A 24,928-nucleotide genomic window follows, 5' to 3' on the forward strand; every position below is an offset into this window, starting at 1 on the left:
CAGATCTGAGCATTTGGAGAGAATTTCTTTCATCTAGAACAAATGGAAAATTTTGTAGAAGATATATTTTCTCTGCTATCTCAGTATGTTTCCTAATACCGGATTGAAGTTCCTGCAGTTTTCACTGTAAAATCGAGTTGGAGCTATAATATCCCCATATGTATGTATGGAGTGCAGTTTGCAACTGAAAAGAAACTTTGTGTTCCCAACAAACTAGGTGAAGGTCGGCTTTCACACACACATCTCTCAGAACTGAGCATGAGGAGAGTCGTTCGTTAATCTAGCACAAAGGGAAAAGGTTGTAGGTGAAACTATTTCTCTGGTTTCTCAGTCTGTTTCGTAGTGCCGGTTTGAAGATCCTGCAGTTTTAACTGTAAAACCGAGTTGGAGATAGTACCTACCCATATATATGTATGGAGAGTAGTTTGCAACTGAAAAGGAAATTTGTGTTCCAACAAGCTAGTTGAAGGACGCATTCAAACACAATTATCTCTCAGAAATGAGCATTTGGAGAGACGTTCGTTCATCTAGCAGAAAGGGAACGTGTTGCAGGATAAACTTTTACTCTGGTATCTCAGTTTGTTTCCTAATGCCGGTTTGAAGTTCCTGCAGTTTTCACTGTAAAACAGAGTTGGAGCTAGTACCTCCCCATATATATGTATGGAGTGTAGTTTGCTACAGAAAAGAAACTTTGTGTTCCCAACAAGCTAAGTGAAGAACGGCATTCGCACACATTTATCTCTCAGAACTGAGCATTTGGAGAGACGTTTGCTCAACTAGGACAAATGGAACGGGTTGCAGGACAAACTTTTACTCTGGTTTCTCAGTCTGTTTGTTAGTGCCGGTATGAAGTTCCTGCATATTTCACTTTAAATCCGAATTGGAGCTAGTATCACCCATATATATGTATGGATTGTAGTATGCAACTGAAAAGAAACTTTGTGTTCCAAACAAGCAGGGTGATGGACGGCTTTCACACATACTTGTCTCTCAGATCTGAGCATTTGGAGAAACCTGCTTTCATCTAGCACCAAGGGAAAGGTTTGCAGGAGAAATATTTACTCTGGTTTCTCAGTCTGTTTCCTAGTGCCGGTTTGAAGTTCCTGCAGTTTTTACTGTTAAACCGAGTGGAGATAATAACTCCCCATATATATTTATGGGGTATAGTTTGCAAATGAAAAGAAATTTGTTTTCCCAAAACGCTAGGTGAAGGATGGCTTTCACACACACTTATCTTTCCGAAATGAGCATGTGCAAAGAAGTTCGTTCATCAAGCACAAAGGGATTGGTTTGCAGGAGAATATTTTACTCTGGTTTCTCACACGGTTTTCTAGTGTCGTGTTAAATTTCCTGCAGTTATCACTGTAAAACCGAGTTGGAGCTAGTAGATCACCACATACATGTATGGAGTGTAGTTTGCAACTGAAAATAAACTTTGTGTTCCCAACAATCTAGTTGAAGGACGGCTTTCACACACACTTATCTCTCAGAACTGAGCATGTGGAGACACGTTCGTTCATCTAGCACAAAAGGATCTGGTTGCAGGAGAAACTTTTACTCTGGTTTATCAGTGTTATTCCTACTGCCGGTTTGAAGTTCCTGCAGTTTTCAATGTAAAACCGATTTGGTGCTAGTACCTCCCCAAATATAATAATGAATTGTAGTTTGCAACTGAAAAGAAACTTTGTTTTCCCAACAAGCTAGGTGAAGGACGGCTTTCACACATAATTAACTCTCAGAAATAAGCATGTGGAGAGACATTCGTTCATCTAGCACACAGGGAACGGTTGGCAGGAGAAACTTATACTCTGGTTTCTCAGTCTGTTTCCTAGTGACGATTTGAAATTCCTGCAGATTTCACTGTAAAACCGATTTGGAGCTAGTACCTCCCCATATATACGTACAGAGAGTAGTTTGAAACTGAAAAGTAACTTTGTGTTCCCAACAAGCTAGGTGAAGTACAGCTTTCACACACACTTATCTGTCAGAACTGAGCATGTGGAGAGACGTTCGTTCATCTAGCAGAAAGGGAACGGTTTGCAGGAGAAAATATACCGTGGATCCTCAGTCTGTTTCCTAGTGCCGGATTGAAGTACCTGCAGATTTCACTGTAAAACAGATTTGGAGCTAGTACTTCCCCATATATACAGATGGATTGTAGTTTGAATCTGAAAAGAAACTTGTGTTACCAAAAGCTAGGTGAAGGACGGTTTTCACACTCAATTATCTCTCAGAACTGAGCATGTGGAGAGACGTTCGTTCATCTATCACAAAGGGAACGTGTTGCAGGAGAAACTATTACTCTGGTTTATCAGTGTGATTCTTTGTGCCGGTTTGAACTTCCTGCAGTTTTCATAGTAAAACTGTGTTGGAGCTAGTACCTCCCCATATATATTTATGAAGTGTAGTTTGCAACTAAAAACAAACTTTGTGTTCCCAGCAAGCTAAGTGAACGACGGTTTTCACGCAGAATTATGTCTCAAAAATAAGCATGTGGAGAGAATATCGTTCATCTAGCACACAGGGAACGGGTTGCACGAGAAACCTTTACTCTGATTTCTCAGTCTGTTTCCTAGTGCCGGATTGAAGTTCCTGCACTTTTCACTGTAATACGAGTTGGAGCTTCTAACTCCCCATATATATGTATGGAGTGTAGTTTTCAAAAGAATAGAAACTTTGTGTTCACAACAATCTAAGTGAAGGATGGCTTTCAAACACACTTATCTCTTAGAACTGAGCATGTGGAGAGACATTCGTTCATCTAGCAAATTAGGAACGGGTTGCAGGAGAAACTTTTACTCTGGTTTCTCAGTCTGTTTCCTAGTGCAGGTTTGAAGTTCCTGCAGTTTTTACGGTAAAACAAAGTTGGAGCTAGTACCTCCCCATATATTTATATGGAGTGTAGTTTGCAAGTGAAAAGTAACTTTGTGTTCCAAACAAGCTAGGTGAAGGACGGCTTTCACACACACATATCTCTCAGAACTGAGCATTTGGAAAGACGTTCGTTCATCCAGCATGAAAGGAACAGGTTTCAGGAGAAACTTTTACTCTGGTTTCTAAGTCTGTTTCCTAGTGCCGGTTTAAAGTTCCTGCAGTTTTCACTGTAAAACCGATGTGGATCTTGTACATCCCCATATATATCTATGGAATGTAGTTTGCAACTGAAAAGAAACTTTGTGTTCACAACAAGCTAAGTGAAGGACGGCTTTCAAACACACATATCTCTCAGAACTGAGCATGTTGGGAGACGTTCGTTCATCTACCACAAAAGGATCTGGTTGCTGGAGAAACTTTTTCTCTGGTATCTCGGTCTGTATCCTAGGGCCGGTTTGAAGTTCCTGCAGTTTTTACACTAAAACAATGTTGGTGCTACTACCTCCACATATATATGTATGGAGTGTAGTTTGCCACTGAAAAGAAACTTTGTGTTCCCAAAAAGCTAAGTGAATAATGGCTTTCACACACACTTATCTCTCAGAACTGAGCATGTGGAGAGACGTTCGTTCATCTAGCACAATGGGAACGGGTTGCATGAGAAACATTTTCTCTGGATTCTCGGTCTGTTTCATAGTGTCAGATTAATGTTCTTGCAGGTTTCACTATAAATCCGAGTTGGTGCTAGAACCTCCCCATATACATTAATGGATTGTAGTTTGCAACTGAAAAGAATCTTTGTGTTCCCAACAAGCTATTTGAAGGACGGCTTTCACACACAGTTATCTCTCAGAAATGAGCATGTGGAGAGACGTTCGTTCATCTACCACAAAGGATCTGGTTGCTGGAGAAACTTTTTCTCTGGTATCTCGGTCAGTTTCGTAGATCCGGATTGAAGTTCCTGCAGTTTTCTCTGTAAACCCGAGTTGGTGCTTGTACCTCCCCATATATATGTATGGAGAGTAGTTTGCAACTGAAAAGAAAACATGTGTTCCCAACAAGCTAGATGAAGGACGGCTTTCACACATAATTATCTCTCAGAAATGAGCATGTGGAGAGACGTTCGTTCATCTAGCACAAAGGGAACGGTTTGCAGGAGAAACTTTTACTCTCGGTTCTCAGTCTGTTTTCTAGTTCCGGTTTGAGGTTGCTGCAGTATTTACTGTAAAACCGAGTTGGAGCTAGTACCTACCAATATATATGTATTGAGTGTAAGTTGCAACTGAAAAGAAACTATCTGTTCTCAACAAGCAAAGTGAATAAAGTCTTTCACACACATATATCTCTCAGAACTGAGCATGTGGAGAGACGTTCGTTCATCGAGCACAAAAGGATCTGGTTGCAGGAGAAACTTTTTCTCTGGTATCTTGTTCTGTTTCCATGTTCCAGATTAAAGTTCCTGCAGTTTTCACTGTAAAACCGAGTTGGTGCTTGTACCTCCCCATATATATGTATGAAGAGTAATTTGCAACTTAAAAGAAACTTTGTGTTCCCAACAGGCTAGTTGAAGAACGGCATTCACACACATTTATCTCTTAGACCTGAGCATTTGGGGAGACGTTCATTCATCTAGTACAAATGGGACGGGTTGCAAGAGAAAATTTACTCCGGTTTCTCAGTCTGTTTGTGCCGGTTTGAAGTTCCTGCAGTTTTCACTGTAAAACCGAGTTGGAACTAATACCTACCCATATATATGTATGGATTATAGTTTACAAATGAAAAGAAACTTTGTGTTCCAAAAAGCTAAGTGATCTATGGCTTTCACACATACCCTTTTCTCAGATCTGAGCATTTGGAGAGACTTTCTTTCATCTAGAACCAATGTAAAGCTTTGCAGAAGATATATTTTCTCTGGTATCTCAGTTTGTTTCCTAATGCCGGTTTGAAGTTCCTGCAGTTTTCACTGTAAAACAGAGTTGGAGCTAGTACCTCCCCATATATATGTATGGAGTGTAGTTTGCAACTGAAAAGAAACTTTGTGTTCCCAACAAACTAGGTGAAGGTCGGCTTTCACACACACATCTCTCAGAACTGAGCATGAGGAGAGTCGTTCGTTAATCTAGCACAAAGGGAAAAGGTTGTAGGTGAAACTATTTCTCTGGTTTCTCAGTCTGTTTCGTAGTGCCGGTTTGAAGATCCTGCAGTTTTAACTGTAAAACCGAGTTGGAGATAGTACCTACCCATATATATGTATGGAGAGTAGTTTGCAACTGAAAAGGAAATTTGTGTTCCAACAAGCTAGTTGAAGGACGCATTCAAACACAATTATCTCTCAGAAATGAGCATTTGGAGAGACGTTCGTTCATCTAGCAGAAAGGGAACGTGTTGCAGGATAAACTTTTACTCTGGTATCTCAGTTTGTTTCCTAATGCCGGTTTGAAGTTCCTGCAGTTTTCACTGTAAAACAGAGTTGGAGCTAGTACCTCCCCATATATATGTATGGAGTGTAGTTTGCTACAGAAAAGAAACTTTGTGTTCCCAACAAGCTAAGTGAAGAACGGCATTCGCACACATTTATCTCTCAGAACTGAGCATTTGGAGAGACGTTTGCTCAACTAGGACAAATGGAACGGGTTGCAGGACAAACTTTTACTCTGGTTTCTCAGTCTGTTTGTTAGTGCCGGTATGAAGTTCCTGCATATTTCACTTTAAATCCGAATTGGAGCTAGTATCACCCATATATATGTATGGATTGTAGTATGCAACTGAAAAGAAACTTTGTGTTCCAAACAAGCAGGGTGATGGACGGCTTTCACACATACTTGTCTCTCAGATCTGAGCATTTGGAGAAACCTGCTTTCATCTAGCACCAAGGGAAAGGTTTGCAGGAGAAATATTTACTCTGGTTTCTCAGTCTGTTTCCTAGTGCCGGTTTGAAGTTCCTGCAGTTTTTACTGTTAAACCGAGTGGAGATAATAACTCCCCATATATATTTATGGGGTATAGTTTGCAAATGAAAAGAAATTTGTTTTCCCAAAACGCTAGGTGAAGGATGGCTTTCACACACACTTATCTTTCCGAAATGAGCATGTGCAAAGAAGTTCGTTCATCAAGCACAAAGGGATTGGTTTGCAGGAGAATATTTTACTCTGGTTTCTCACACGGTTTTCTAGTGTCGTGTTAAATTTCCTGCAGTTATCACTGTAAAACCGAGTTGGAGCTAGTAGATCACCACATACATGTATGGAGTGTAGTTTGCAACTGAAAATAAACTTTGTGTTCCCAACAATCTAGTTGAAGGACGGCTTTCACACACACTTATCTCTCAGAACTGAGCATGTGGAGACACGTTCGTTCATCTAGCACAAAAGGATCTGGTTGCAGGAGAAACTTTTACTCTGGTTTATCAGTGTTATTCCTACTGCCGGTTTGAAGTTCCTGCAGTTTTCAATGTAAAACCGATTTGGTGCTAGTACCTCCCCAAATATAATAATGAATTGTAGTTTGCAACTGAAAAGAAACTTTGTTTTCCCAACAAGCTAGGTGAAGGACGGCTTTCACACATAATTAACTCTCAGAAATAAGCATGTGGAGAGACATTCGTTCATCTAGCACACAGGGAACGGTTGGCAGGAGAAACTTATACTCTGGTTTCTCAGTCTGTTTCCTAGTGACGATTTGAAATTCCTGCAGATTTCACTGTAAAACCGATTTGGAGCTAGTACCTCCCCATATATACGTACAGAGAGTAGTTTGAAACTGAAAAGTAACTTTGTGTTCCCAACAAGCTAGGTGAAGTACAGCTTTCACACACACTTATCTGTCAGAACTGAGCATGTGGAGAGACGTTCGTTCATCTAGCAGAAAGGGAACGGTTTGCAGGAGAAAATATACCGTGGATCCTCAGTCTGTTTCCTAGTGCCGGATTGAAGTACCTGCAGATTTCACTGTAAAACAGATTTGGAGCTAGTACTTCCCCATATATACAGATGGATTGTAGTTTGAATCTGAAAAGAAACTTGTGTTACCAAAAGCTAGGTGAAGGACGGTTTTCACACTCAATTATCTCTCAGAACTGAGCATGTGGAGAGACGTTCGTTCATCTATCACAAAGGGAACGTGTTGCAGGAGAAACTATTACTCTGGTTTATCAGTGTGATTCTTTGTGCCGGTTTGAACTTCCTGCAGTTTTCATAGTAAAACTGTGTTGGAGCTAGTACCTCCCCATATATATTTATGAAGTGTAGTTTGCAACTAAAAACAAACTTTGTGTTCCCAGCAAGCTAAGTGAACGACGGTTTTCACGCAGAATTATGTCTCAAAAATAAGCATGTGGAGAGAATATCGTTCATCTAGCACACAGGGAACGGGTTGCACGAGAAACCTTTACTCTGATTTCTCAGTCTGTTTCCTAGTGCCGGATTGAAGTTCCTGCACTTTTCACTGTAATACGAGTTGGAGCTTCTAACTCCCCATATATATGTATGGAGTGTAGTTTTCAAAAGAATAGAAACTTTGTGTTCACAACAATCTAAGTGAAGGATGGCTTTCAAACACACTTATCTCTTAGAACTGAGCATGTGGAGAGACATTCGTTCATCTAGCAAATTAGGAACGGGTTGCAGGAGAAACTTTTACTCTGGTTTCTCAGTCTGTTTCCTAGTGCAGGTTTGAAGTTCCTGCAGTTTTTACGGTAAAACAAAGTTGGAGCTAGTACCTCCCCATATATTTATATGGAGTGTAGTTTGCAAGTGAAAAGTAACTTTGTGTTCCAAACAAGCTAGGTGAAGGACGGCTTTCACACACACATATCTCTCAGAACTGAGCATTTGGAAAGACGTTCGTTCATCCAGCATGAAAGGAACAGGTTTCAGGAGAAACTTTTACTCTGGTTTCTAAGTCTGTTTCCTAGTGCCGGTTTAAAGTTCCTGCAGTTTTCACTGTAAAACCGATGTGGATCTTGTACATCCCCATATATATCTATGGAATGTAGTTTGCAACTGAAAAGAAACTTTGTGTTCACAACAAGCTAAGTGAAGGACGGCTTTCAAACACACATATCTCTCAGAACTGAGCATGTTGGGAGACGTTCGTTCATCTACCACAAAAGGATCTGGTTGCTGGAGAAACTTTTTCTCTGGTATCTCGGTCTGTATCCTAGGGCCGGTTTGAAGTTCCTGCAGTTTTTACACTAAAACAATGTTGGTGCTACTACCTCCACATATATATGTATGGAGTGTAGTTTGCCACTGAAAAGAAACTTTGTGTTCCCAAAAAGCTAAGTGAATAATGGCTTTCACACACACTTATCTCTCAGAACTGAGCATGTGGAGAGACGTTCGTTCATCTAGCACAATGGGAACGGGTTGCATGAGAAACATTTTCTCTGGATTCTCGGTCTGTTTCATAGTGTCAGATTAATGTTCTTGCAGGTTTCACTATAAATCCGAGTTGGTGCTAGAACCTCCCCATATACATTAATGGATTGTAGTTTGCAACTGAAAAGAATCTTTGTGTTCCCAACAAGCTATTTGAAGGACGGCTTTCACACACAGTTATCTCTCAGAAATGAGCATGTGGAGAGACGTTCGTTCATCTACCACAAAGGATCTGGTTGCTGGAGAAACTTTTTCTCTGGTATCTCGGTCAGTTTCGTAGATCCGGATTGAAGTTCCTGCAGTTTTCTCTGTAAACCCGAGTTGGTGCTTGTACCTCCCCATATATATGTATGGAGAGTAGTTTGCAACTGAAAAGAAAACATGTGTTCCCAACAAGCTAGATGAAGGACGGCTTTCACACATAATTATCTCTCAGAAATGAGCATGTGGAGAGACGTTCGTTCATCTAGCACAAAGGGAACGGTTTGCAGGAGAAACTTTTACTCTCGGTTCTCAGTCTGTTTTCTAGTTCCGGTTTGAGGTTGCTGCAGTATTTACTGTAAAACCGAGTTGGAGCTAGTACCTACCAATATATATGTATTGAGTGTAAGTTGCAACTGAAAAGAAACTATCTGTTCTCAACAAGCAAAGTGAATAAAGTCTTTCACACACATATATCTCTCAGAACTGAGCATGTGGAGAGACGTTCGTTCATCGAGCACAAAAGGATCTGGTTGCAGGAGAAACTTTTTCTCTGGTATCTTGTTCTGTTTCCATGTTCCAGATTAAAGTTCCTGCAGTTTTCACTGTAAAACCGAGTTGGTGCTTGTACCTCCCCATATATATGTATGAAGAGTAATTTGCAACTTAAAAGAAACTTTGTGTTCCCAACAGGCTAGTTGAAGAACGGCATTCACACACATTTATCTCTTAGACCTGAGCATTTGGGGAGACGTTCATTCATCTAGTACAAATGGGACGGGTTGCAAGAGAAAATTTACTCCGGTTTCTCAGTCTGTTTGTGCCGGTTTGAAGTTCCTGCAGTTTTCACTGTAAAACCGAGTTGGAACTAATACCTACCCATATATATGTATGGATTATAGTTTACAAATGAAAAGAAACTTTGTGTTCCAAAAAGCTAAGTGATCTATGGCTTTCACACATACCCTTTTCTCAGATCTGAGCATTTGGAGAGACTTTCTTTCATCTAGAACCAATGTAAAGCTTTGCAGAAGATATATTTTCTCTGGTATCTCAGTTTGTTTCCTAATGCCGGTTTGAAGTTCCTGCAGTTTTCACTGTAAAACAGAGTTGGAGCTAGTACCTCCCCATATATATGTATGGAGTGTAGTTTGCAACTGAAAAGAAACTTTGTGTTCCCAACAAACTAGGTGAAGGTCGGCTTTCACACACACATCTCTCAGAACTGAGCATGAGGAGAGTCGTTCGTTAATCTAGCACAAAGGGAAAAGGTTGTAGGTGAAACTATTTCTCTGGTTTCTCAGTCTGTTTCATAGTGCCGGTTTGAAGATCCTGCAGTTTTAACTGTAAAACCGAGTTGGAGATAGTACCTACCCATATATATGTATGGAGAGTAGTTTGCAACTGAAAAGGAAATTTGTGTTCCAACAAGCTAGTTGAAGGACGCATTCAAACACAATTATCTCTCAGAAATGAGCATTTGGAGAGACGTTCGTTCATCTAGCAGAAAGGGAACGTGTTGCAGGATAAACTTTTACTCTGGTATCTCAGTTTGTTTCCTAATGCCGGTTTGAAGTTCCTGCAGTTTTCACTGTAAAACAGAGTTGGAGCTAGTACCTCCCCATATATATGTATGGAGTGTAGTTTGCTACAGAAAAGAAACTTTGTGTTCCCAACAAGCTAAGTGAAGAACGGCATTCGCACACATTTATCTCTCAGAACTGAGCATTTGGAGAGACGTTTGCTCAACTAGGACAAATGGAACGGGTTGCAGGACAAACTTTTACTCTGGTTTCTCAGTCTGTTTGTTAGTGCCGGTATGAAGTTCCTGCATATTTCACTTTAAATCCGAATTGGAGCTAGTATCACCCATATATATGTATGGATTGTAGTATGCAACTGAAAAGAAACTTTGTGTTCCAAACAAGCAGGGTGATGGACGGCTTTCACACATACTTGTCTCTCAGATCTGAGCATTTGGAGAAACCTGCTTTCATCTAGCACCAAGGGAAAGGTTTGCAGGAGAAATATTTACTCTGGTTTCTCAGTCTGTTTCCTAGTGCCGGTTTGAAGTTCCTGCAGTTTTTACTGTTAAACCGAGTGGAGATAATAACTCCCCATATATATTTATGGGGTATAGTTTGCAAATGAAAAGAAATTTGTTTTCCCAAAACGCTAGGTGAAGGATGGCTTTCACACACACTTATCTTTCCGAAATGAGCATGTGCAAAGAAGTTCGTTCATCAAGCACAAAGGGATTGGTTTGCAGGAGAATATTTTACTCTGGTTTCTCACACGGTTTTCTAGTGTCGTGTTAAATTTCCTGCAGTTATCACTGTAAAACCGAGTTGGAGCTAGTAGATCACCACATACATGTATGGAGTGTAGTTTGCAACTGAAAATAAACTTTGTGTTCCCAACAATCTAGTTGAAGGACGGCTTTCACACACACTTATCTCTCAGAACTGAGCATGTGGAGACACGTTCGTTCATCTAGCACAAAAGGATCTGGTTGCAGGAGAAACTTTTACTCTGGTTTATCAGTGTTATTCCTACTGCCGGTTTGAAGTTCCTGCAGTTTTCAATGTAAAACCGATTTGGTGCTAGTACCTCCCCAAATATAATAATGAATTGTAGTTTGCAACTGAAAAGAAACTTTGTTTTCCCAACAAGCTAGGTGAAGGACGGCTTTCACACATAATTAACTCTCAGAAATAAGCATGTGGAGAGACATTCGTTCATCTAGCACACAGGGAACGGTTGGCAGGAGAAACTTATACTCTGGTTTCTCAGTCTGTTTCCTAGTGACGATTTGAAATTCCTGCAGATTTCACTGTAAAACCGATTTGGAGCTAGTACCTCCCCATATATACGTACAGAGAGTAGTTTGAAACTGAAAAGTAACTTTGTGTTCCCAACAAGCTAGGTGAAGTACAGCTTTCACACACACTTATCTGTCAGAACTGAGCATGTGGAGAGACGTTCGTTCATCTAGCAGAAAGGGAACGGTTTGCAGGAGAAAATATACCGTGGATCCTCAGTCTGTTTCCTAGTGCCGGATTGAAGTACCTGCAGATTTCACTGTAAAACAGATTTGGAGCTAGTACTTCCCCATATATACAGATGGATTGTAGTTTGAATCTGAAAAGAAACTTGTGTTACCAAAAGCTAGGTGAAGGACGGTTTTCACACTCAATTATCTCTCAGAACTGAGCATGTGGAGAGACGTTCGTTCATCTATCACAAAGGGAACGTGTTGCAGGAGAAACTATTACTCTGGTTTATCAGTGTGATTCTTTGTGCCGGTTTGAACTTCCTGCAGTTTTCATAGTAAAACTGTGTTGGAGCTAGTACCTCCCCATATATATTTATGAAGTGTAGTTTGCAACTAAAAACAAACTTTGTGTTCCCAGCAAGCTAAGTGAACGACGGTTTTCACGCAGAATTATGTCTCAAAAATAAGCATGTGGAGAGAATATCGTTCATCTAGCACACAGGGAACGGGTTGCACGAGAAACCTTTACTCTGATTTCTCAGTCTGTTTCCTAGTGCCGGATTGAAGTTCCTGCACTTTTCACTGTAATACGAGTTGGAGCTTCTAACTCCCCATATATATGTATGGAGTGTAGTTTTCAAAAGAATAGAAACTTTGTGTTCACAACAATCTAAGTGAAGGATGGCTTTCAAACACACTTATCTCTTAGAACTGAGCATGTGGAGAGACATTCGTTCATCTAGCAAATTAGGAACGGGTTGCAGGAGAAACTTTTACTCTGGTTTCTCAGTCTGTTTCCTAGTGCAGGTTTGAAGTTCCTGCAGTTTTTACGGTAAAACAAAGTTGGAGCTAGTACCTCCCCATATATTTATATGGAGTGTAGTTTGCAAGTGAAAAGTAACTTTGTGTTCCAAACAAGCTAGGTGAAGGACGGCTTTCACACACACATATCTCTCAGAACTGAGCATTTGGAAAGACGTTCGTTCATCCAGCATGAAAGGAACAGGTTTCAGGAGAAACTTTTACTCTGGTTTCTAAGTCTGTTTCCTAGTGCCGGTTTAAAGTTCCTGCAGTTTTCACTGTAAAACCGATGTGGATCTTGTACATCCCCATATATATCTATGGAATGTAGTTTGCAACTGAAAAGAAACTTTGTGTTCACAACAAGCTAAGTGAAGGACGGCTTTCAAACACACATATCTCTCAGAACTGAGCATGTTGGGAGACGTTCGTTCATCTACCACAAAAGGATCTGGTTGCTGGAGAAACTTTTTCTCTGGTATCTCGGTCTGTATCCTAGGGCCGGTTTGAAGTTCCTGCAGTTTTTACACTAAAACAATGTTGGTGCTACTACCTCCACATATATATGTATGGAGTGTAGTTTGCCACTGAAAAGAAACTTTGTGTTCCCAAAAAGCTAAGTGAATAATGGCTTTCACACACACTTATCTCTCAGAACTGAGCATGTGGAGAGACGTTCGTTCATCTAGCACAATGGGAACGGGTTGCATGAGAAACATTTTCTCTGGATTCTCGGTCTGTTTCATAGTGTCAGATTAATGTTCTTGCAGGTTTCACTATAAATCCGAGTTGGTGCTAGAACCTCCCCATATACATTAATGGATTGTAGTTTGCAACTGAAAAGAATCTTTGTGTTCCCAACAAGCTATTTGAAGGACGGCTTTCACACACAGTTATCTCTCAGAAATGAGCATGTGGAGAGACGTTCGTTCATCTACCACAAAGGATCTGGTTGCTGGAGAAACTTTTTCTCTGGTATCTCGGTCAGTTTCGTAGATCCGGATTGAAGTTCCTGCAGTTTTCTCTGTAAACCCGAGTTGGTGCTTGTACCTCCCCATATATATGTATGGAGAGTAGTTTGCAACTGAAAAGAAAACATGTGTTCCCAACAAGCTAGATGAAGGACGGCTTTCACACATAATTATCTCTCAGAAATGAGCATGTGGAGAGACGTTCGTTCATCTAGCACAAAGGGAACGGTTTGCAGGAGAAACTTTTACTCTCGGTTCTCAGTCTGTTTTCTAGTTCCGGTTTGAGGTTGCTGCAGTATTTACTGTAAAACCGAGTTGGAGCTAGTACCTACCAATATATATGTATTGAGTGTAAGTTGCAACTGAAAAGAAACTATCTGTTCTCAACAAGCAAAGTGAATAAAGTCTTTCACACACATATATCTCTCAGAACTGAGCATGTGGAGAGACGTTCGTTCATCGAGCACAAAAGGATCTGGTTGCAGGAGAAACTTTTTCTCTGGTATCTTGTTCTGTTTCCATGTTCCAGATTAAAGTTCCTGCAGTTTTCACTGTAAAACCGAGTTGGTGCTTGTACCTCCCCATATATATGTATGAAGAGTAATTTGCAACTTAAAAGAAACTTTGTGTTCCCAACAGGCTAGTTGAAGAACGGCATTCACACACATTTATCTCTTAGACCTGAGCATTTGGGGAGACGTTCATTCATCTAGTACAAATGGGACGGGTTGCAAGAGAAAATTTACTCCGGTTTCTCAGTCTGTTTGTGCCGGTTTGAAGTTCCTGCAGTTTTCACTGTAAAACCGAGTTGGAACTAATACCTACCCATATATATGTATGGATTATAGTTTACAAATGAAAAGAAACTTTGTGTTCCAAAAAGCTAAGTGATCTATGGCTTTCACACATACCCTTTTCTCAGATCTGAGCATTTGGAGAGACTTTCTTTCATCTAGAACCAATGTAAAGCTTTGCAGAAGATATATTTTCTCTGGTATCTCAGTTTGTTTCCTAATGCCGGTTTGAAGTTCCTGCAGTTTTCACTGTAAAACAGAGTTGGAGCTAGTACCTCCCCATATATATGTATGGAGTGTAGTTTGCAACTGAAAAGAAACTTTGTGTTCCCAACAAACTAGGTGAAGGTCGGCTTTCACACACACATCTCTCAGAACTGAGCATGAGGAGAGTCGTTCGTTAATCTAGCACAAAGGGAAAAGGTTGTAGGTGAAACTATTTCTCTGGTTTCTCAGTCTGTTTCGTAGTGCCGGTTTGAAGATCCTGCAGTTTTAACTGTAAAACCGAGTTGGAGATAGTACCTACCCATATATATGTATGGAGAGTAGTTTGCAACTGAAAAGGAAATTTGTGTTCCAACAAGCTAGTTGAAGGACGCATTCAAACACAATTATCTCTCAGAAATGAGCATTTGGAGAGACGTTCGTTCATCTAGCAGAAAGGGAACGTGTTGCAGGATAAACTTTTACTCTGGTATCTCAGTTTGTTTCCTAATGCCGGTTTGAAGTTCCTGCAGTTTTCACTGTAAAACAGAGTTGGAGCTAGTACCTCCCCATATATATGTATGGAGTGTAGTTTGCTACAGAAAAGAAACTTTGTGTTCCCAACAAGCTAAGTGAAGAACGGCATTCGCACACATTTATCTCTCAGAACTGAGCATTTGGAGAGACGTTTGCTCAACTAGGACAAATGGAACGGGTTGCAGGACAAACTTTTACTCTGGTTTCTCAGTCTGTTTGTTAGTGCCGGTATGAAGTTCCTGCATATTTCACTTTAAATCCGAATTGGAGCTAGTATCACCCATATATATGTATGGATTGTAGTATGCAACTGAAAAGAAACTTTGTGTTCCAAACAAGCAGGGTGATGGACGGCTTTCACACATACTTGTCTCTCAGATCTGAGCATTTGGAGAAACCTGCTTTCATCTAGCACCAAGGGAAAGGTTTGCAGGAGAAATATTTACTCTGGTTTCTCAGTCTGTTTCCTAGTGCCGGTTTGAAGTTCCTGCAGTTTTTACTGTTAAACCGAGTGGAGATAATAACTCCCCATATATATTTATGGGGTATAGTTTGCAAATGAAAAGAAATTTGTTTTCCCAAAACGCTAGGTGAAGGATGGCTTTCACACACACTTATCTTTCCGAAATGAGCATGTGCAAAGAAGTTCGTTCATCAAGCACAAAGGGATTGGTTTGCAGGAGAATATTTTACTCTGGTTTCTCACACGGTTTTCTAGTGTCGTGTTAAATTTCCTGCAGTTATCACTGTAAAACCGAGTTGGAGCTAGTAGATCACCACATACATGTATGGAGTGTAGTTTGCAACTGAAAATAAACTTTGTGTTCCCAACAATCTAGTTGAAGGACGGCTTTCACACACACTTATCTCTCAGAACTGAGCATGTGGAGACACGTTCGTTCATCTAGCACAAAAGGATCTGGTTGCAGGAGAAACTTTTACTCTGGTTTATCAGTGTTATTCCTACTGCCGGTTTGAAGTTCCTGCAGTTTTCAATGTAAAACCGATTTGGTGCTAGTACCTCCCCAAATATAATAATGAATTGTAGTTTGCAACTGAAAAGAAACTTTGTTTTCCCAACAAGCTAGGTGAAGGACGGCTTTCACACATAATTAACTCTCAGAAATAAGCATGTGGAGAGACATTCGTTCATCTAGCACACAGGGAACGGTTGGCAGGAGAAACTTATACTCTGGTTTCTCAGTCTGTTTCCTAGTGACGATTTGAAATTCCTGCAGATTTCACTGTAAAACCGATTTGGAGCTAGTACCTCCCCATATATACGTACAGAGAGTAGTTTGAAACTGAAAAGTAACTTTGTGTTCCCAACAAGCTAGGTGAAGTACAGCTTTCACACACACTTATCTGTCAGAACTGAGCATGTGGAGAGACGTTCGTTCATCTAGCAGAAAGGGAACGGTTTGCAGGAGAAAATATACCGTGGATCCTCAGTCTGTTTCCTAGTGCCGGATTGAAGTACCTGCAGATTTCACTGTAAAACAGATTTGGAGCTAGTACTTCCCCATATATACAGATGGATTGTAGTTTGAATCTGAAAAGAAACTTGTGTTACCAAAAGCTAGGTGAAGGACGGTTTTCACACTCAATTATCTCTCAGAACTGAGCATGTGGAGAGACGTTCGTTCATCTATCACAAAGGGAACGTGTTGCAGGAGAAACTATTACTCTGGTTTATCAGTGTGATTCTTTGTGCCGGTTTGAACTTCCTGCAGTTTTCATAGTAAAACTGTGTTGGAGCTAGTACCTCCCCATATATATTTATGAAGTGTAGTTTGCAACTAAAAACAAACTTTGTGTTCCCAACAAGCTAAGTGAACGACGGTTTTCACGCAGAATTATGTCTCAAAAATAAGCATGTGGAGAGAATATCGTTCATCTAGCACACAGGGAACGGGTTGCACGAGAAACCTTTACTCTGATTTCTCAGTCTGTTTCCTAGTGCCGGATTGAAGTTCCTGCACTTTTCACTGTAATACGAGTTGGAGCTTCTAACTCCCCATATATATGTATGGAGTGTAGTTTTCAAAAGAATAGAAACTTTGTGTTCACAACAATCTAAGTGAAGGATGGCTTTCAAACACACTTATCTCTTAGAACTGAGCATGTGGAGAGACATTCGTTCATCTAGCAAATTAGGAACGGGTTGCAGGAGAAACTTTTACTCTGGTTTCTCAGTCTGTTTCCTAGTGCAGGTTTGAAGTTCCTGCAGTTTTTACGGTAAAACAAAGTTGGAGCTAGTACCTCCCCATATATTTATATGGAGTGTAGTTTGCAAGTGAAAAGTAACTTTGTGTTCCAAACAAGCTAGGTGAAGGACGGCTTTCACACACACATATCTCTCAGAACTGAGCATTTGGAAAGACGTTCGTTCATCCAGCATGAAAGGAACAGGTTTCAGGAGAAACTTTTACTCTGGTTTCTAAGTCTGTTTCCTAGTGCCGGTTTAAAGTTCCTGCAGTTTTCACTGTAAAACCGATGTGGATCTTGTACATCCCCATATATATCTATGGAATGTAGTTTGCAACTGAAAAGAAACTTTGTGTTCACAACAAGCTAAGTGAAGGACGGCTTTCAAACACACATATCTCTCAGAACTGAGCATGTTGGGAGACGTTCGTTCATCTACCACAAAAGGATCTGGTTGCTGGAGAAACTTTTTCTCTGGTATCTCGGTCTGTATCCTAGGGCCGGTTTGAAGTTCCTGCAGTTTTTACACTAAAACAATGTTGGTGCTACTACCTCCACATATATATGTATGGAGTGTAGTTTGCCACTGAAAAGAAACTTTGTGTTCCCAAAAAGCTAAGTGAATAATGGCTTTCACACACACTTATCTCTCAGAACTGAGCATGTGGAGAGACGTTCGTTCATCTAGCACAATGGGAACGGGTTGCATGAGAAACATTTTCTCTGGATTCTCGGTCTGTTTCATAGTGTCAGATTAATGTTCTTGCAGGTTTCACTATAAATCCGAGTTGGTGCTAGAACCTCCCCATATACATTAATGGATTGTAGTTTGCAACTGAAAAGAATCTTTGTGTTCCCAACAAGCTATTTGAAGGACGGCTTTCACACACAGTTATCTCTCAGAAATGAGCATGTGGAGAGACGTTCGTTCATCTACCACAAAGGATCTGGTTGCTGGAGAAACTTTTTCTCTGGTATCTCGGTCAGTTTCGTAGATCCGGATTGAAGTTCCTGCAGTTTTCTCTGTAAACCCGAGTTGGTGCTTGTACCTCCCCATATATATGTATGGAGAGTAGTTTGCAACTGAAAAGAAAACATGTGTTCCCAACAAGCTAGATGAAGGACGGCTTTCACACATAATTATCTCTCAGAAATGAGCATGTGGAGAGACGTTCGTTCATCTAGCACAAAGGGAACGGTTTGCAGGAGAAACTTTTACTCTCGGTTCTCAGTCTGTTTTCTAGTTCCGGTTTGAGGTTGCTGCAGTATTTACTGTAAAACCGAGTTGGAGCTAGTACCTACCAATATATATGTATTGAGTGTAAGTTGCAACTGAAAAGAAACTATCTGTTCTCAACAAGCAAAGTGAATAAAGTCTTTCACACACATATATCTCTCAGAACTGAGCATGTGGAGAGACGTTCGTTCATCGAGCACAAAAGGATCTGGTTGCAGGAGAAACTTTTTCTCTGGTATCTTGTTCTGTTTCCATGTTCCAGATTAAAGTTCCTGCAGTTTTCACTGTAAAACCGAGTTGGTGCTTGTACCTCCCCATATATATGTATGAAGAGTAATTTGCAACTTAAAAGAAACTTTGTGTTCCCAACAGGCTAGTTGAAGAACGGCATTCACACACATTTATCTCTTAGACCTGAGCATTTGGGGAGACGTTCATTCATCTAGTACAAATGGGACGGGTTGCAAGAGAAAATTTACTCCGGTTTCTCAGTCTGTTTGTGCCGGTTTGAAGTTCCTGCAGTTTTCACTGTAAAACCGAGTTGGAACTAATACCTACCCATATATATGTATGGATTATAGTTTACAAATGAAAAGAAACTTTGTGTTCCAAAAAGCTAAGTGATCTATGGCTTTCACACATACCCTTTTCTCAGATCTGAGCATTTGGAGAGACTTTCTTTCATCTAGAACCAATGTAAAGCTTTGCAGAAGATATATTTTCTCTGGTATCTCAGTTTGTTTCCTAATGCCGGTTTGAAGTTCCTGCAGTTTTCACTGTAAAACAGAGTTGGAGCTAGTACCTCCCCATATATATGTATGGAGTGTAGTTTGCTACAGAAAAGAAACTTTGTGTTCCCAACAAGCTAAGTGAAGAACGGCATTTGCACACATTTATCTCTCAGACCTGAGCATTTGGGGAGACGTTCATTCATCTAGTACAAATGGGACGGGTTGCAAGAGAAAATTTACTCTGGTTTCTCAGTCTGTTTGTGCCGGTTTGAAGATCCTGCAGTTTTAACTGTAAAACCGAGTTGGAGATAGTACCTACCCATATATATGTATGGAGAGTAGTTTGCAACTGAAAAGGAAATTTGTGTTCCAACAAGCTAGTTGAAGGACGCATTCAAACACAATTATCTCTCAGAAATGAGCATTTGGAGAGACGTTCGTTCATCTAGCAGAAAGGGAACGTGTTGCAGGATAAACTTTTACTCTGGTATCTCAGTTTGTTTCCTAATGCCGGTTTGAAGTTCCTGCAGTTTTCACTGTAAAACAGAGTTGGAGCTAGTACCTCCCCATATATATGTATGGAGTGTAGTTTGCTACAGAAAAGAAACTTTGTGTTCCCAACAAGCTAAGTGAAGAACGGCATTCGCACACATTTATCTCTCAGAACTGAGCATTTGGAGAGACGTTTGCTCAACTAGGACAAATGGAACGGGTTGCAGGACAAACTTTTACTCTGGTTTCTCAGTCTGTTTGTTAGTGCCGGTATGAAGTTCCTGCATATTTCACTTTAAATCCAAATTGGAGCTAGTATCACCCATATATATGTATGGATTGTAGTATGCAACTGAAAAGAAACTTTGTGTTCCAAACAAGCAGGGTGATGGACGGCTTTCACACATACTTGTCTCTCAGATCTGAGCATTTGGAGAAACCTGCTTTCATCTAGCACCAAGGGAAAGGTTTGCAGGAGAAATATTTACTCTGGTTTCTCAGTCTGTTTCCTAGTGCCGGTTTGAAGTTCCTGCAGTTTTTACTGTTAAACCGAGTGGAGATAATAACTCCCCATATATATTTATGGGGTATAGTTTGCAAATGAAAAGAAATTTGTTTTCCCAAAACGCTAGGTGAAGGATGGCTTTCACACACACTTATCTTTCCGAAATGAGCATGTGCAAAGAAGTTCGTTCATCAAGCACAAAGGGATTGGTTTGCAGGAGAATATTTTACTCTGGTTTCTCACACGGTTTTCTAGTGTCGTGTTAAATTTCCTGCAGTTATCACTGTAAAACCGAGTTGGAGCTAGTAGATCACCACATACATGTATGGAGTGTAGTTTGCAACTGAAAATAAACTTTGTGTTCCCAACAATCTAGTTGAAGGACGGCTTTCACACACACTTATCTCTCAGAACTGAGCATGTGGAGACACGTTCGTTCATCTAGCACAAAAGGATCTGGTTGCAGGAGAAACTTTTACTCTGGTTTATCAGTGTTATTCCTACTGCCGGTTTGAAGTTCCTGCAGTTTTCAATGTAAAACCGATTTGGTGCTAGTACCTCCCCAAATATAATAATGAATTGTAGTTTGCAACTGAAAAGAAACTTTGTTTTCCCAACAAGCTAGGTGAAGGACGGCTTTCACACATAATTAACTCTCAGAAATAAGCATGTGGAGAGACATTCGTTCATCTAGCACACAGGGAACGGTTGGCAGGAGAAACTTATACTCTGGTTTCTCAGTCTGTTTCCTAGTGACGATTTGAAATTCCTGCAGATTTCACTGTAAAACCGATTTGGAGCTAGTACCTCCCCATATATACGTACAGAGAGTAGTTTGAAACTGAAAAGTAACTTTGTGTTCCCAACAAGCTAGGTGAAGTACAGCTTTCACACACACTTATCTGTCAGAACTGAGCATGTGGAGAGACGTTCGTTCATCTAGCAGAAAGGGAACGGTTTGCAGGAGAAAATATACCGTGGATCCTCAGTCTGTTTCCTAGTGCCGGATTGAAGTACCTGCAGATTTCACTGTAAAACAGATTTGGAGCTAGTACTTCCCCATATATACAGATGGATTGTAGTTTGAATCTGAAAAGAAACTTGTGTTACCAAAAGCTAGGTGAAGGACGGTTTTCACACTCAATTATCTCTCAGAACTGAGCATGTGGAGAGACGTTCGTTCATCTATCACAAAGGGAACGTGTTGCAGGAGAAACTATTACTCTGGTTTATCAGTGTGATTCTTTGTGCCGGTTTGAACTTCCTGCAGTTTTCATAGTAAAACTGTGTTGGAGCTAGTACCTCCCCATATATATTTATGAAGTGTAGTTTGCAACTAAAAACAAACTTTGTGTTCCCAACAAGCTAAGTGAACGACGGTTTTCACGCAGAATTATGTCTCAAAAATAAGCATGTGGAGAGAATATCGTTCATCTAGCACACAGGGAACGGGTTGCACGAGAAACCTTTACTCTGATTTCTCAGTCTGTTTCCTAGTGCCGGATTGAAGTTCCTGCACTTTTCACTGTAATACGAGTTGGAGCTTCTAACTCCCCATATATATGTATGGAGTGTAGTTTTCAAAAGAATAGAAACTTTGTGTTCACAACAATCTAAGTGAAGGATGGCTTTCAAACACACTTATCTCTTAGAACTGAGCATGTGGAGAGACATTCGTTCATCTAGCAAATTAGGAACGGGTTGCAGGAGAAACTTTTACTCTGGTTTCTCAGTCTGTTTCCTAGTGCAGGTTTGAAGTTCCTGCAGTTTTTACGGTAAAACAAAGTTGGAGCTAGTACCTCCCCATATATTTATATGGAGTGTAGTTTGCAAGTGAAAAGTAACTTTGTGTTCCAAACAAGCTAGGTGAAGGACGGCTTTCACACACACATATCTCTCAGAACTGAGCATTTGGAAAGACGTTCGTTCATCCAGCATGAAAGGAACAGGTTTCAGGAGAAACTTTTACTCTGGTTTCTAAGTCTGTTTCCTAGTGCCGGTTTAAAGTTCCTGCAGTTTTCACTGTAAAACCGATGTGGATCTTGTACATCCCCATATATATCTATGGAATGTAGTTTGCAACTGAAAAGAAACTTTGTGTTCACAACAAGCTAAGTGAAGGACGGCTTTCAAACACACATATCTCTCAGAACTGAGCATGTTGGGAGACGTTCGTTCATCTACCACAAAAGGATCTGGTTGCTGGAGAAACTTTTTCTCTGGTATCTCGGTCTGTATCCTAGGGCCGGTTTGAAGTTCCTGCAGTTTTTACACTAAAACAATGTTGGTGCTACTACCTCCACATATATATGTATGGAGTGTAGTTTGCCACTGAAAAGAAACTTTGTGTTCCCAAAAAGCTAAGTGAATAATGGCTTTCACACACACTTATCTCTCAGAACTGAGCATGTGGAGAGACGTTCGTTCATCTAGCACAATGGGAACGGGTTGCATGAGAAACATTTTCTCTGGATTCTCGGTCTGTTTCATAGTGTCAGATTAATGTTCTTGCAGGTTTCACTATAAATCCGAGTTGGTGCTAGAACCTCCCCATATACATTAATGGATTGTAGTTTGCAACTGAAAAGAATCTTTGTGTTCCCAACAAGCTATTTGAAGGACGGCTTTCACACACAGTTATCTCTCAGAAATGAGCATGTGGAGAGACGTTCGTTCATCTACCACAAAGGATCTGGTTGCTGGAGAAACTTTTTCTCTGGTATCTCGGTCAGTTTCGTAGATCCGGATTGAAGTTCCTGCAGTTTTCTCTGTAAACCCGAGTTGGTGCTTGTACCTCCCCATATATATGTATGGAGAGTAGTTTGCAACTGAAAAGAAAACATGTGTTCCCAACAAGCTAGATGAAGGACGGCTTTCACACATAATTATCTCTCAGAAATGAGCATGTGGAGAGACGTTCGTTCATCTAGCACAAAGGGAACGGTTTGCAGGAGAAACTTTTACTCTCGGTTCTCAGTCTGTTTTCTAGTTCCGGTTTGAGGTTGCTGCAGTATTTACTGTAAAACCGAGTTGGAGCTAGTACCTACCAATATATATGTATTGAGTGTAAGTTGCAACTGAAAAGAAACTATCTGTTCTCAACAAGCAAAGTGAATAAAGTCTTTCACACACATATATCTCTCAGAACTGAGCATGTGGAGAGACGTTCGTTCATCGAGCACAAAAGGATCTGGTTGCAGGAGAAACTTTTTCTCTGGTATCTTGTTCTGTTTCCATGTTCCAGATTAAAGTTCCTGCAGTTTTCACTGTAAAACCGAGTTGGTGCTTGTACCTCCCCATATATATGTATGAAGAGTAATTTGCAACTTAAAAGAAACTTTGTGTTCCCAACAGGCTAGTTGAAGAACGGCATTCACACACATTTATCTCTTAGACCTGAGCATTTGGGGAGACGTTCATTCATCTAGTACAAATGGGACGGGTTGCAAGAGAAAATTTACTCCGGTTTCTCAGTCTGTTTGTGCCGGTTTGAAGTTCCTGCAGTTTTCACTGTAAAACCGAGTTGGAACTAATACCTACCCATATATATGTATGGATTATAGTTTACAAATGAAAAGAAACTTTGTGTTCCAAAAAGCTAAGTGATCTATGGCTTTCACACATACCCTTTTCTCAGATCTGAGCATTTGGAGAGACTTTCTTTCATCTAGAACCAATGTAAAGCTTTGCAGAAGATATATTTTCTCTGGTATCTCAGTTTGTTTCCTAATGCCGGTTTGAAGTTCCTGCAGTTTTCACTGTAAAACAGAGTTGGAGCTAGTACCTCCCCATATATATGTATGGAGTGTAGTTTGCTACAGAAAAGAAACTTTGTGTTCCCAACAAACTAGGTGAAGGTCGGCTTTCACACACACATCTCTCAGAACTGAGCATGAGGAGAGTCGTTCGTTAATCTAGCACAAAGGGAAAAGGTTGTAGGTGAAACTATTTCTCTGGTTTCTCAGTCTGTTTCGTAGTGCCGGTTTGAAGATCCTGCAGTTTTAACTGTAAAACCGAGTTGGAGATAGTACCTACCCATATATATGTATGGAGAGTAGTTTGCAACTGAAAAGGAAATTTGTGTTCCAACAAGCTAGTTGAAGGACGCATTCAAACACAATTATCTCTCAGAAATGAGCATTTGGAGAGACGTTCGTTCATCTAGCAGAAAGGGAACGTGTTGCAGGATAAACTTTTACTCTGGTATCTCAGTTTGTTTCCTAATGCCGGTTTGAAGTTCCTGCAGTTTTCACTGTAAAACAGAGTTGGAGCTAGTACCTCCCCATATATATGTATGGAGTGTAGTTTGCTACAGAAAAGAAACTTTGTGTTCCCAACAAGCTAAGTGAAGAACGGCATTCGCACACATTTATCTCTCAGAACTGAGCATTTGGAGAGACGTTTGCTCAACTAGGACAAATGGAACGGGTTGCAGGACAAACTTTTACTCTGGTTTCTCAGTCTGTTTGTTAGTGCCGGTATGAAGTTCCTGCATATTTCACTTTAAATCCGAATTGGAGCTAGTATCACCCATATATATGTATGGATTGTAGTATGCAACTGAAAAGAAACTTTGTGTTCCAAACAAGCAGGGTGATGGACGGCTTTCACACATACTTGTCTCTCAGATCTGAGCATTTGGAGAAACCTGCTTTCATCTAGCACCAAGGGAAAGGTTTGCAGGAGAAATATTTACTCTGGTTTCTCAGTCTGTTTCCTAGTGCCGGTTTGAAGTTCCTGCAGTTTTTACTGTTAAACCGAGTGGAGATAATAACTCCCCATATATATTTATGGGGTATAGTTTGCAAATGAAAAGAAATTTGTTTTCCCAAAACGCTAGGTGAAGGATGGCTTTCACACACACTTATCTTTCCGAAATGAGCATGTGCAAAGAAGTTCGTTCATCAAGCACAAAGGGATTGGTTTGCAGGAGAATATTTTACTCTGGTTTCTCACACGGTTTTCTAGTGTCGTGTTAAATTTCCTGCAGTTATCACTGT

This window comes from Camelus bactrianus, chromosome 12, assembly GCF_048773025.1.
Source record: "Camelus bactrianus isolate YW-2024 breed Bactrian camel chromosome 12, ASM4877302v1, whole genome shotgun sequence".
NCBI classification, from domain to species: Eukaryota; Metazoa; Chordata; class Mammalia; order Artiodactyla; family Camelidae; genus Camelus; species Camelus bactrianus.